This window comes from Hyla sarda, unplaced genomic scaffold (genome assembly GCF_029499605.1).
Source record: "Hyla sarda isolate aHylSar1 unplaced genomic scaffold, aHylSar1.hap1 scaffold_508, whole genome shotgun sequence".
Classification (NCBI taxonomy): domain Eukaryota; kingdom Metazoa; phylum Chordata; class Amphibia; order Anura; family Hylidae; genus Hyla; species Hyla sarda.
The window spans coordinates 17,568-31,548 of NW_026610519.1; the positions used below are offsets into that span (position 1 = coordinate 17,568).

General features: G+C 46.5%; 6 non-coding genes across 6 annotated transcripts; all 6 read right to left on the reverse strand.

Annotated features, from left to right (window-relative positions):
* Positions 1 to 2,543: 2,543 nt before the first annotated feature.
* Positions 2,544 to 2,734, reverse strand: LOC130337839 (U2 spliceosomal RNA). Its single transcript, XR_008878660.1, has one exon. It is a non-coding gene; the product is annotated as a U2 spliceosomal RNA (small nuclear RNA).
* Positions 2,735 to 4,670: 1,936 nt separating this feature from the next.
* Positions 4,671 to 4,861, reverse strand: LOC130337851 (U2 spliceosomal RNA). Its single transcript, XR_008878664.1, has one exon. It is a non-coding gene; the product is annotated as a U2 spliceosomal RNA (small nuclear RNA).
* Positions 4,862 to 6,942: 2,081 nt separating this feature from the next.
* Positions 6,943 to 7,133, reverse strand: LOC130337855 (U2 spliceosomal RNA). Its single transcript, XR_008878665.1, has one exon. It is a non-coding gene; the product is annotated as a U2 spliceosomal RNA (small nuclear RNA).
* A 2,095-nt stretch (positions 7,134 to 9,228) lies between these two features.
* On the reverse strand, positions 9,229 to 9,419 carry LOC130337856 (U2 spliceosomal RNA). The gene has a single exon (XR_008878666.1). It is a non-coding gene; the product is annotated as a U2 spliceosomal RNA (small nuclear RNA).
* Positions 9,420 to 11,508: 2,089 nt separating this feature from the next.
* On the reverse strand, positions 11,509 to 11,699 carry LOC130337817 (U2 spliceosomal RNA). Its single transcript, XR_008878642.1, has one exon. It is a non-coding gene; the product is annotated as a U2 spliceosomal RNA (small nuclear RNA).
* A 2,091-nt stretch (positions 11,700 to 13,790) lies between these two features.
* Positions 13,791 to 13,981, reverse strand: LOC130337824 (U2 spliceosomal RNA). Its single transcript, XR_008878648.1, has one exon. It is a non-coding gene; the product is annotated as a U2 spliceosomal RNA (small nuclear RNA).

Consider the following 13,981-nt stretch of genomic DNA (forward strand, 5'->3'; position numbering starts at 1 on the left):
AATGACTCATAGTCCTCTTCAGAAGCCAGCACCACGTCGTAGTATCCACTTCTGGGAAACTCAAGCATGGATAGGATTTGCTCCCTCTTGACTTCCAGCAACTTAAACAGCACTTCTTCCACGACAAAGACAAGGCCTCTTTCCTTCTTCCGGACATCGAGCAGGGAAATACGAACTCCATTCCGAAGTCTCGCAAAAGGCGGCACGCCTTCCGAAGAAAAACCGCAATCTTCCTCCATGTCCATGATGTCCAGACACCTCCCCCACCGAAGTAGGTAGGTGGGGATCGCCTCCCGTTGTCTGGGGACTAAGCCGGCTCCCTGATAGCAGCAGGGGGGTGAAGTCCCTCCGTTAAGAAGGACGATCCCCCCAGGCAAAGGAGCCGGGTACCCCAGACACCCTCTGGCCAGACCAAGTGAGCAGAACTACACTCGATCTTAGCCAAAAGGCCGAGAAGCGATAACCGTGAAAGGGGCGGGCCCAACAAGGTGCCCTTCATGGGCACTATCACTGCTTGCTGTCAGGGAGGCTGCCAGACAATTTTCCATGCACACTCTGGGCTGGGGGGCAGTCAACCACCAGTACACACAGCAGAACCTAAACCCATACCATTATTGCTAAGCAGCAAGACAGGGGCCCATTGCACTCCCACGGGGCCTTTTTAAATGCAATCCATAACCCGGATTTGCCAGGAACCCTTCTTACTCCTCCTACTTGCATGTGACACTGGGCTTAGGATCTGCATAGGAAACACACACACAAGCACACACCTACCTTTGTTGCCTGCAGATGCCTCCTTGGCTGTCCCCAAACGGTATCAAACCAACACCCACGGGAAGCTGTAAGCATAGAGGACATGCCTGCACCCCATTGGACTTACCTGTGTGGGTTAAACCCGGGTTATTTGACAACCTATGGCGGTGATGGTTCTGCTCAGGCAGAGCAGTGCTGATGCTCCTCATAAAGCTGTCGCTGCTGTGAAGGTTCTAGGTGACATCACAAATCCCTATGGTTACATACACAACAAAGCTGGGTTGTTGTTGTTTACACTCTGCAAGGCCTGTGGAAGTGAGTGACATCATAGCACTGTAGTTCTGAGGGTTCTAGATGGATGCAACAATCTCCTGTTGCTTCTATGAAGGCCATAATAGACGACATCACCAAACAGCTCCATAGTCACATACACAGCAAAGGAGAGATGTTGTTTACACCTAGTGATGTCAGTGGTATTGAGTGACATCACAGCACAGTGCTAAGGCTCCTGGGCCTGGACACAGCAGCGGCTGCAATATCTCAACGGAGAATACGTTTATATATATGTGTGTGTGTGCGCGTATATATATATATATATATATATATATATATATATATTTCTCCGCCGAAATCACTTTTAAACCCATTTCCACCTTTTTTTCCCTTCTCTTCCTCTTACTTTTTTTTCACGTTTTTTTACGTTTTTCTCCTTTTCGCCTCTTTTCTGGGCGTATTATTCTTCTTTTTCTTCTTTATTTTCGTCTAATGCATACCCCATCAGTGCAGCAATGCTTATTCAATACCGCCAGCAGATGGAGACACTGGGGGATAATTTTCTAAGGATTTATACTGATTTTTCCTGTCTGAATTTGTCGCACAGAAAGTTGCAGGCCAAATATGTGTGACATTTCTGCGACTTTAGCTTCTAGAGCATTTTTACAACATTATACATAGGTGCTGAATACATAAAAAGCGACTGTTCAGCGACAGACAAGTCGCATCGGCTGAAAGTAGGCCAGAATGTCAGTCCATGTTGGAGCAGGTTTAGATACAGTCTAAAGTATAGATCTCAAAGTCTGTGCACAGAATTTAGCAAGGGCCTCGCACCTTCTGATGCATCAGGTAGGTGCACAATAGCATAGCCTAACCCTCTGTACTTTGGTCTATATTGATGCGGGACATAGACAGCCAGCTGATGACCAATCCATTAGTGCAATGGATGGCTGGAAGCATTTGTCTTTGCCTTTGCAATACCACAGAAGCAATGCATGGTCAATGTACAGCAATGACACACCTGTGTGAACAGCCAGGAGACCCCCCCCCCCCCATGTTATGTTACATAGTTACATAGTTAGTACGGTCGAAAAAAGACATATGTCCATCAAGTTCAACCAGGGAATTAAGGGGTAGGGGTGTGGCGTGATATTGGGGAAGGGATGAGATTTTATATTTCTTCATAAGCATTAATCTTATTTTGTCAATTAGGAACATTCAGCACCCACCCGCTATCAAGGCAGCTGCCTATCATGTCATGCCCTACCTGCACAGGTGTGCTGGCTACTCAAATGATCCAATTAAGGAGGCCATTTAGTCAGCAGCAGCAGAAGTCCTGTGCCTGGACGCTCCAACAGCGGCCAGACACAAGCAGAAGCAGAAGCAGCAGAAGCAGCAGCAGCACCACCTTTTGTTTTTTGGCTGCAGCAGCAGCAAGGCCCACAGGGCTGGCTAGCTGGCTAGCCAGCAAGCAGGTAGCAATGAAAGTAGGAATCTTTCTTTTTAACCCTGTAAGGGGGTGGTGCACTGTACCCGAAGATACTGCCATATCGGGTCAATGCATAGGGCGACGGAAGCAAGCTTCGAAATCGGCCCCCGTTCTCAAAAATCCATTTAATATATGGTCCCCAGATAGGGGACGTATCAGATATTAAACTGATAAGAACAGATACTACACTTGATCTTAGCCAAAAGGCCGAGAAGCGATAACCGTGAAAGGGGCGGGCCCAACAAGGTGCCCTTCATGGGCACTATCACTGCTTGCTGTCAGGGAGGCTGCCAGACAATTTTCCATGCACACTCTGGGCTGGGGGGCAGTCAACCACCAGTACACACAGCAGAACCTAAACCCATACCATTATTGCTAAGCAGCAAGACAGGGGCCCATTGCACTCCCACGGGGCCTTTTTAAATGCAATCCATAACCCGGATTTGCCAGGAACCCTTCTTACTCCTCCTACTTGCATGTGACACTGGGCTTAGGATCTGCATAGGAAACACACACACAAGCACACACCTACCTTTGTTGCCTGCAGATGCCTCCTTGGCTGTCCCCAAACGGTATCAAACCAACACCCACGGGAAGCTGTAAGCATAGAGGACATGCCTGCACCCCATTGGACTTACCTGTGTGGGTTAAACCCGGGTTATTTGACAACCTATGGCGGTGATGGTTCTGCTCAGGCAGAGCAGTGCTGATGCTCCTCATAAAGCTGTCGCTGCTGTGAAGGTTCTAGGTGACATCACAAATCCCTATGGTTACATACACAACAAAGCTGGGTTGTTGTTGTTTACACTCTGCAAGGCCTGTGGAAGTGAGTGACATCATAGCACTGTAGTTCTGAGGGTTCTAGATGGATGCAACAATCTCCTGTTGCTTCTATGAAGGCCATAATAGACGACATCACCAAACAGCTCCATAGTCACATACACAGCAAAGGAGAGATGTTGTTTACACCTAGTGATGTCAGTGGTATTGAGTGACATCACAGCACAGTGCTAAGGCTCCTGGGCCTGGACACAGCAGCGGCTGCAATATCTCAACGGAGAATACGTTTTTACGTTTTTCTCCTTTTTGCCTCTTTTCTGGGCGTATTCTTCTTCTTTTTCTTCTTTTTTTACGTCTAATGCATACCCCATCAGTGCAGCAATGCTTATTCAATACCGCCAGCAGATGGAGACACTGGGGGATAATTTTCTAAGGATTTATACTGATTTTTCCTGTCTGAATTTGTCGCACAGAAAGTTGCAGGCCAAATATGTGTGACATTTCTGCGACTTTAGCTTCTAGAGCATTTTTACAACATTATACATAGGTGCTGAATACATAAAAAGCGACTGTTCAGCGACAGACAAGTCGCATCGGCTGAAAGTAGGCCAGAATGTCAGTCCATGTTGGAGCAGGTTTAGATACAGTCTAAAGTATAGATCTCAAAGTCTGTGCACAGAATTTAGCAAGGGCCTCGCACCTTCTGATGCATCAGGTAGGTGCACAATAGCATAGCCTAACCCTCTGTACTTTGGTCTATATTGATGCGGGACATAGACAGCCAGCTGATGACCAATCCATTAGTGCAATGGATGGCTGGAAGCATTTGTCTTTGCCTTTGCAATACCACAGAAGCAATGCATGGTCAATGTACAGCAATGACACACCTGTGTGAACAGCCAGGAGACCCCCCCCCCCCCATGTTATGTTACATAGTTACATAGTTAGTACGGTCGAAAAAAGACATATGTCCATCAAGTTCAACCAGGGAATTAAGGGGTAGGGGTGTGGCGCGATATTGGGGAAGGGATGAGATTTTATATTTCTTCATAAGCATTAATCTTATTTTGTCAATTAGGAACATTCAGCACCCACCCGCTATCAAGGCAGCTGCCTATCATGTCATGCCCTACCTGCACAGGTGTGCTGGCTACTCAAATGATCCAATTAAGGAGGCCATTTAGTCAGCAGCAGCAGAAGTCCTGTGCCTGGACGCTCCAACAGCGGCCAGACACAAGCAGAAGCAGAAGCAGCAGAAGCAGCAGCAGCACCACCTTTTGTTTTTTGGCTGCAGCAGCAGCAAGGCCCACAGGGCTGGCTAGCTAGCAAGCAGGTAGCAATGAAAGTAGGAATCTTTCTTTTTAACCCTGTAAGGGGGTGGTGCACTGTACCCGAAGATACTGCCATATCGGGTCAATGCATAGGGCGACGGAAGCAAGCTTCGAAATCGGCCCCCGTTCTCAAAAATCCATTTAATATATGGTCCCCAGATAGGGGACGTATCAGATATTAAACTGATAAGAACAGATACTACACTTGATCTTAGCCAAAAGGCCGAGAAGCGATAACCGTGAAAGGGGCGGGCCCAACAAGGTGCCCTTCATGGGCACTATCACTGCTTGCTGTCAGGGAGGCTGCCAGACAATTTTCCATGCACACTCTGGGCTGGGGGGCAGTCAACCACCAGTACACACAGCAGAACCTAAACCCATACCATTATTGCTAAGCAGCAAGACAGGGGCCCATTGCACTCCCACGGGGCCTTTTTAAATGCAATCCATAACCCGGATTTGCCAGGAACCCTTCTTACTCCTCCTACTTGCATGTGACACTGGGCTTAGGATCTGCATAGGAAACACACACACAAGCACACACCTACCTTTGTTGCCTGCAGATGCCTCCTTGGCTGTCCCCAAACGGTATCAAACCAACACCCACGGGAAGCTGTAAGCATAGAGGACATGCCTGCACCCCATTGGACTTACCTGTGTGGGTTAAACCCGGGTTATTTGACAACCTATGGCGGTGATGGTTCTGCTCAGGCAGAGCAGTGCTGATGCTCCTCATAAAGCTGTCGCTGCTGTGAAGGTTCTAGGTGACATCACAAATCCCTATGGTTACATACACAACAAAGCTGGGTTGTTGTTGTTTACACTCTGCAAGGCCTGTGGAAGTGAGTGACATCATAGCACTGTAGTTCTGAGGGTTCTAGATGGATGCAACAATCTCCTGTTGCTTCTATGAAGGCCATAATAGACGACATCACCAAACAGCTCCATAGTCACATACACAGCAAAGGAGAGATGTTGTTTACACCTAGTGATGTCAGTGGTATTGAGTGACATCACAGCACAGTGCTAAGGCTCCTGGGCCTGGACACAGCAGCGGCTGCAATATCTCAACGGAGAATACGTTTATATATATGTGTGTGTGTGCGCGTATATATATATATATATATATATATATATATATATATATATTTCTCCGCCGAAATCACTTTTAAACCCATTTCCACCTTTTTTTCCCTTCTCTTCCTCTTACTTTTTTTTCACGTTTTTTTACGTTTTTCTCCTTTTCGCCTCTTTTCTGGGCGTATTATTCTTCTTTTTCTTCTTTTTTTTCGTCTAATGCATACCCCATCAGTGCAGCAATGCTTATTCAATACCGCCAGCAGATGGAGACACTGGGGGATAATTTTCTAAGGATTTATACTGATTTTTCCTGTCTGAATTTGTCGCACAGAAAGTTGCAGGCCAAATATGTGTGACATTTCTGCGACTTTAGCTTCTAGAGCATTTTTACAACATTATACATAGGTGCTGAATACATAAAAAGCGACTGTTCAGCGACAGACAAGTCGCATCGGCTGAAAGTAGGCCAGAATGTCAGTCCATGTTGGAGCAGGTTTAGATACAGTCTAAAGTATAGATCTCAAAGTCTGTGCACAGAATTTAGCAAGGGCCTCGCACCTTCTGATGCATCAGGTAGGTGCACAATAGCATAGCCTAACCCTCTGTACTTTGGTCTATATTGATGCGGGACATAGACAGCCAGCTGATGACCAATCCATTAGTGCAATGGATGGCTGGAAGCATTTGTCTTTGCCTTTGCAATACCACAGAAGCAATGCATGGTCAATGTACAGCAATGACACACCTGTGTGAACAGCCAGGAGACCCCCCCCCCCCCCATGTTATGTTACATAGTTACATAGTTAGTACGGTCGAAAAAAGACATATGTCCATCAAGTTCAACCAGGGAATTAAGGGGTAGGGGTGTGGCGTGATATTGGGGAAGGGATGAGATTTTATATTTCTTCATAAGCATTAATCTTATTTTGTCAATTAGGAACATTCAGCACCCACCCGCTATCAAGGCAGCTGCCTATCATGTCATGCCCTACCTGCACAGGTGTGCTGGCTACTCAAATGATCCAATTAAGGAGGCCATTTAGTCAGCAGCAGCAGAAGTCCTGTGCCTGGACGCTCCAACAGCGGCCAGACACAAGCAGAAGCAGCAGAAGCAGCAGCAGCACCACCTTTTGTTTTTTGGCTGCAGCAGCAGCAAGGCCCACAGGGCTGGCTAGCTGGCTAGCCAGCAAGCAGGTAGCAATGAAAGTAGGAATCTTTCTTTTTAACCCTGTAAGGGGGTGGTGCACTGTACCCGAAGATACTGCCATATCGGGTCAATGCATAGGGCGACGGAAGCAAGCTTCGAAATCGGCCCCCGTTCTCAAAAATCCATTTAATATATGGTCCCCAGATAGGGGACGTATCAGATATTAAACTGATAAGAACAGATACTACACTTGATCTTAGCCAAAAGGCCGAGAAGCGATAACCGTGAAAGGGGCGGGCCCAACAAGGTGCCCTTCATGGGCACTATCACTGCTTGCTGTCAGGGAGGCTGCCAGACAATTTTCCATGCACACTCTGGGCTGGGGGGCAGTCAACCACCAGTACACACAGCAGAACCTAAACCCATACCATTATTGCTAAGCAGCAAGACAGGGGCCCATTGCACTCCCACGGGGCCTTTTTAAATGCAATCCATAACCCGGATTTGCCAGGAACCCTTCTTACTCCTCCTACTTGCATGTGACACTGGGCTTAGGATCTGCATAGGAAACACACACACAAGCACACACCTACCTTTGTTGCCTGCAGATGCCTCCTTGGCTGTCCCCAAACGGTATCAAACCAACACCCACGGGAAGCTGTAAGCATAGAGGACATGCCTGCACCCCATTGGACTTACCTGTGTGGGTTAAACCCGGGTTATTTGACAACCTATGGCGGTGATGGTTCTGCTCAGGCAGAGCAGTGCTGATGCTCCTCATAAAGCTGTCGCTGCTGTGAAGGTTCTAGGTGACATCACAAATCCCTATGGTTACATACACAACAAAGCTGGGTTGTTGTTGTTTACACTCTGCAAGGCCTGTGGAAGTGAGTGACATCATAGCACTGTAGTTCTGAGGGTTCTAGATGGATGCAACAATCTCCTGTTGCTTCTATGAAGGCCATAATAGACGACATCACCAAACAGCTCCATAGTCACATACACAGCAAAGGAGAGATGTTGTTTACACCTAGTGATGTCAGTGGTATTGAGTGACATCACAGCACAGTGCTAAGGCTCCTGGGCCTGGACACAGCAGCGGCTGCAATATCTCAACGGAGAATACGTTTATATATATGTGTGTGTGTGCGCGTATATATATATATATATATATATATATATATATATATATATATATATTTCTCCGCCGAAATCACTTTTAAACCCATTTCCACCTTTTTTTCCCTTCTCTTCCTCTTACTTTTTTTTCACGTTTTTTTACGTTTTTCTCCTTTTCGCCTCTTTTCTGGGCGTATTATTCTTCTTTTTCTTCTTTTTTTTCGTCTAATGCATACCCCATCAGTGCAGCAATGCTTATTCAATACCGCCAGCAGATGGAGACACTGGGGGATAATTTTCTAAGGATTTATACTGATTTTTCCTGTCTGAATTTGTCGCACAGAAAGTTGCAGGCCAAATATGTGTGACATTTCTGCGACTTTAGCTTCTAGAGCATTTTTACAACATTATACATAGGTGCTGAATACATAAAAAGCGACTGTTCAGCGACAGACAAGTCGCATCGGCTGAAAGTAGGCCAGAATGTCAGTCCATGTTGGAGCAGGTTTAGATACAGTCTAAAGTATAGATCTCAAAGTCTGTGCACAGAATTTAGCAAGGGCCTCGCACCTTCTGATGCATCAGGTAGGTGCACAATAGCATAGCCTAACCCTCTGTACTTTGGTCTATATTGATGCGGGACATAGACAGCCAGCTGATGACCAATCCATTAGTGCAATGGATGGCTGGAAGCATTTGTCTTTGCCTTTGCAATACCACAGAAGCAATGCATGGTCAATGTACAGCAATGACACACCTGTGTGAACAGCCAGGAGACCCCCCCCCCCCCCCCATGTTATGTTACATAGTTACATAGTTAGTACGGTCGAAAAAAGACATATGTCCATCAAGTTCAACCAGGGAATTAAGGGGTAGGGGTGTGGCGCGATATTGGGGAAGGGATGAGATTTTATATTTCTTCATAAGCATTAATCTTATTTTGTCAATTAGGAACATTCAGCACCCACCCGCTATCAAGGCAGCTGCCTATCATGTCATGCCCTACCTGCACAGGTGTGCTGGCTACTCAAATGATCCAATTAAGGAGGCCATTTAGTCAGCAGCAGCAGAAGTCCTGTGCCTGGACGCTCCAACAGCGGCCAGACACAAGCAGAAGCAGAAGCAGCAGAAGCAGCAGCAGCACCACCTTTTGCTTTTTGGCTGCAGCAGCAGCAAGGCCCACAGGGCTGGCTAGCTGGCTAGCCAGCAAGCAGGTAGCAATGAAAGTAGGAATCTTTCTTTTTAACCCTGTAAGGGGGTGGTGCACTGTACCCGAAGATACTGCCATATCGGGTCAATGCATAGGGCGACGGAAGCAAGCTTCGAAATCGGCCCCCGTTCTCAAAAATCCATTTAATATATGGTCCCCAGATAGGGGACGTATCAGATATTAAACTGATAAGAACAGATACTACACTTGATCTTAGCCAAAAGGCCGAGAAGCGATAACCGTGAAAGGGGCGGGCCCAACAAGGTGCCCTTCATGGGCACTATCACTGCTTGCTGTCAGGGAGGCTGCCAGACAATTTTCCATGCACACTCTGGGCTGGGGGGCAGTCAACCACCAGTACACACAGCAGAACCTAAACCCATACCATTATTGCTAAGCAGCAAGACAGGGGCCCATTGCACTCCCACGGGGCCTTTTTAAATGCAATCCATAACCCGGATTTGCCAGGAACCCTTCTTACTCCTCCTACTTGCATGTGACACTGGGCTTAGGATCTGCATAGGAAACACACACACAAGCACACACCTACCTTTGTTGCCTGCAGATGCCTCCTTGGCTGTCCCCAAACGGTATCAAACCAACACCCACGGGAAGCTGTAAGCATAGAGGACATGCCTGCACCCCATTGGACTTACCTGTGTGGGTTAAACCCGGGTTATTTGACAACCTATGGCGGTGATGGTTCTGCTCAGGCAGAGCAGTGCTGATGCTCCTCATAAAGCTGTCGCTGCTGTGAAGGTTCTAGGTGACATCACAAATCCCTATGGTTACATACACAACAAAGCTGGGTTGTTGTTGTTTACACTCTGCAAGGCCTGTGGAAGTGAGTGACATCATAGCACTGTAGTTCTGAGGGTTCTAGATGGATGCAACAATCTCCTGTTGCTTCTATGAAGGCCATAATAGACGACATCACCAAACAGCTCCATAGTCACATACACAGCAAAGGAGAGATGTTGTTTACACCTAGTGATGTCAGTGGTATTGAGTGACATCACAGCACAGTGCTAAGGCTCCTGGGCCTGGACACAGCAGCGGCTGCAATATCTCAACGGAGAATACGTTTATATATATGTGTGTGTGTGCGCGTATATATATATATATATATATATATATATATATATATATATATATTTCTTCGCCGTAATCACTTTTAAACCCATTTCCACCTTTTTTTCCCTTCTCTTCCTCTTACTTTTTTTTCACGTTTTTTTACGTTTTTCTCCTTTTCGCCTCTTTTCTGGGCGTATTATTCTTCTTTTTCTTCTTTTTTTTCGTCTAATGCATACCCCATCAGTGCAGCAATGCTTATTCAATACCGCCAGCAGATGGAGACACTGGGGGATAATTTTCTAAGGATTTATACTGATTTTTCCTGTCTGAATTTGTCGCACAGAAAGTTGCAGGCCAAATATGTGTGACATTTCTGCGACTTTAGCTTCTAGAGCATTTTTACAACATTATACATAGGTGCTGAATACATAAAAAGCGACTGTTCAGCGACAGACAAGTCGCATCGGCTGAAAGTAGGCCAGAATGTCAGTCCATGTTGGAGCAGGTTTAGATACAGTCTAAAGTATAGATCTCAAAGTCTGTGCACAGAATTTAGCAAGGGCCTCGCACCTTCTGATGCATCAGGTAGGTGCACAATAGCATAGCCTAACCCTCTGTACTTTGGTCTATATTGATGCGGGACATAGACAGCCAGCTGATGACCAATCCATTAGTGCAATGGATGGCTGGAAGCATTTGTCTTTGCCTTTGCAATACCACAGAAGCAATGCATGGTCAATGTACAGCAATGACACACCTGTGTGAACAGCCAGGAGACCCCCCCCCCCCATGTTATGTTACATAGTTACATAGTTAGTACGGTCGAAAAAAGACATATGTCCATCAAGTTCAACCAGGGAATTAAGGGGTAGGGGTGTGGCGCGATATTGGGGAAGGGATGAGATTTTATATTTCTTCATAAGCATTAATCTTATTTTGTCAATTAGGAACATTCAGCACCCACCCGCTATCAAGGCAGCTGCCTATCATGTCATGCCCTACCTGCACAGGTGTGCTGGCTACTCAAATGATCCAATTAAGGAGGCCATTTAGTCAGCAGCAGCAGAAGTCCTGTGCCTGGACGCTCCAACAGCGGCCAGACACAAGCAGAAGCAGAAGCAGCAGAAGCAGCAGCAGCACCACCTTTTGTTTTTTGGCTGCAGCAGCAGCAAGGCCCACAGGGCTGGCTAGCTGGCTAGCCAGCAAGCAGGTAGCAATGAAAGTAGGAATCTTTCTTTTTAACCCTGTAAGGGGGTGGTGCACTGTACCCGAAGATACTGCCATATCGGGTCAATGCATAGGGCGACGGAAGCAAGCTTCGAAATCGGCCCCCGTTCTCAAAAATCCATTTAATATATGGTCCCCAGATAGGGAACGTATCAGATATTAAACTGATAAGAACAGATACTACACTTGATCTTAGCCAAAAGGCCGAGAAGCGATAACCGTGAAAGGGGCGGGCCCAACAAGGTGCCCTTCATGGGCACTATCACTGCTTGCTGTCAGGGAGGCTGCCAGACAATTTTCCATGCACACTCTGGGCTGGGGGGCAGTCAACCACCAGTACACACAGCAGAACCTAAACCCATACCATTATTGCTAAGCAGCAAGACAGGGGCCCATTGCACTCCCACGGGGCCTTTTTAAATGCAATCCATAACCCGGATTTGCCAGGAACCCTTCTTACTCCTCCTACTTGCATGTGACACTGGGCTTAGGATCTGCATAGGAAACACACACACAAGCACACACCTACCTTTGTTGCCTGCAGATGCCTCCTTGGCTGTCCCCAAACGGTATCAAACCAACACCCACGGGAAGCTGTAAGCATAGAGGACATGCCTGCACCCCATTGGACTTACCTGTGTGGGTTAAACCCGGGTTATTTGACAACCTATGGCGGTGATGGTTCTGCTCAGGCAGAGCAGTGCTGATGCTCCTCATAAAGCTGTCGCTGCTGTGAAGGTTCTAGGTGACATCACAAATCCCTATGGTTACATACACAACAAAGCTGGGTTGTTGTTGTTTACACTCTGCAAGGCCTGTGGAAGTGAGTGACATCATAGCACTGTAGTTCTGAGGGTTCTAGATGGATGCAACAATCTCCTGTTGCTTCTATGAAGGCCATAATAGACGACATCACCAAACAGCTCCATAGTCACATACACAGCAAAGGAGAGATGTTGTTTACACCTAGTGATGTCAGTGGTATTGAGTGACATCACAGCACAGTGCTAAGGCTCCTGGGCCTGGACACAGCAGCGGCTGCAATATCTCAACGGAGAATACGTTTATATATATGTGTGTGTGTGCGCGTATATATATATATATATATATATATATATATATATATATATTTCTCCGCCGAAATCACTTTTAAACCCATTTCCACCTTTTTTTCCCTTCTCTTCCTCTTACTTTTTTTTCACGTTTTTTTTACGTTTTTCTCCTTTTCGCCTCTTTTCTGGGCGTATTATTCTTCTTTTTCTTCTTTTTTTTCGTCTAATGCATACCCCATCAGTGCAGCAATGCTTATTCAATACCGCCAGCAGATGGAGACACTGGGGGATAATTTTCTAAGGATTTATACTGATTTTTCCTGTCTGAATTTGTCACACAGAAAGTTGCAGGCCAAATATGTGTGACATTTCTGCGACTTTAGCTTCTAGAGCATTTTTACAACATTATACATAGGTGCTGAATACATAAAAAGCGACTGTTCAGCGACAGACAAGTCGCATCGGCTGAAAGTAGGCCAGAATGTCAGTCCATGTTGGAGCAGGTTTAGATACAGTCTAAAGTATAGATCTCAAAGTCTGTGCACAGAATTTAGCAAGGGCCTCGCACCTTCTGATGCATCAGGTAGGTGCACAATAGCATAGCCTAACCCTCTGTACTTTGGTCTATATTGATGCGGGACATAGACAGCCAGCTGATGACCAATCCATTAGTGCAATGGATGGCTGGAAGCATTTGTCTTTGCCTTTGCAATACCACAGAAGCAATGCATGGTCAATGTACAGCAATGACACACCTGTGTGAACAGCCAGGAGACCCCCCCCCCCCCCCCCCCCATGTTATGTTACATAGTTACATAGTTAGTACGGTCGAAAAAAGACATATGTCCATCAAGTTCAACCAGGGAATTAAGGGGTAGGGGTGTGGTGCGATATTGGGGAAGGGATGAGATTTTATATTTCTTCATAAGCATTAATCTTATTTTGTCAATTAGGAACATTCAGCACCCACCCGCTATCAAGGCAGCTGCCTATCATGTCATGCCCTACCTGCACAGGTGTGCTGGCTACTCAAATGATCCAATTAAGGAGGCCATTTAGTCAGCAGCAGCAGAAGTCCTGTGCCTGGACGCTCCAACAGCGGCCAGACACAAGCAGAAGCAGAAGCAGCAGAAGCAGCAGCAGCACCTTTTGTTTTTTGGCTGCAGCAGCAGCAAGGCCCACAGGGCTGGCTAGCTGGCTAGCCAGCAAGCAGGTAGCAATGAAAGTAGGAATCTTTCTTTTTAACCCTGTAAGGGGGTGGTGCACTGTACCCGAAGATACTGCCATATCGGGTCAATGCATAGGGCGACGGAAGCAAGCTTCGAAATCGGCCCCCGTTCTCAAAAATCCATTTAATATATGGTTCCCAGATAGGGGACGTATCAGATATTAAACTGATAAGAACAGATACTACACTTGATCTTAGCCAAAAGGCCGAGAAGCGAT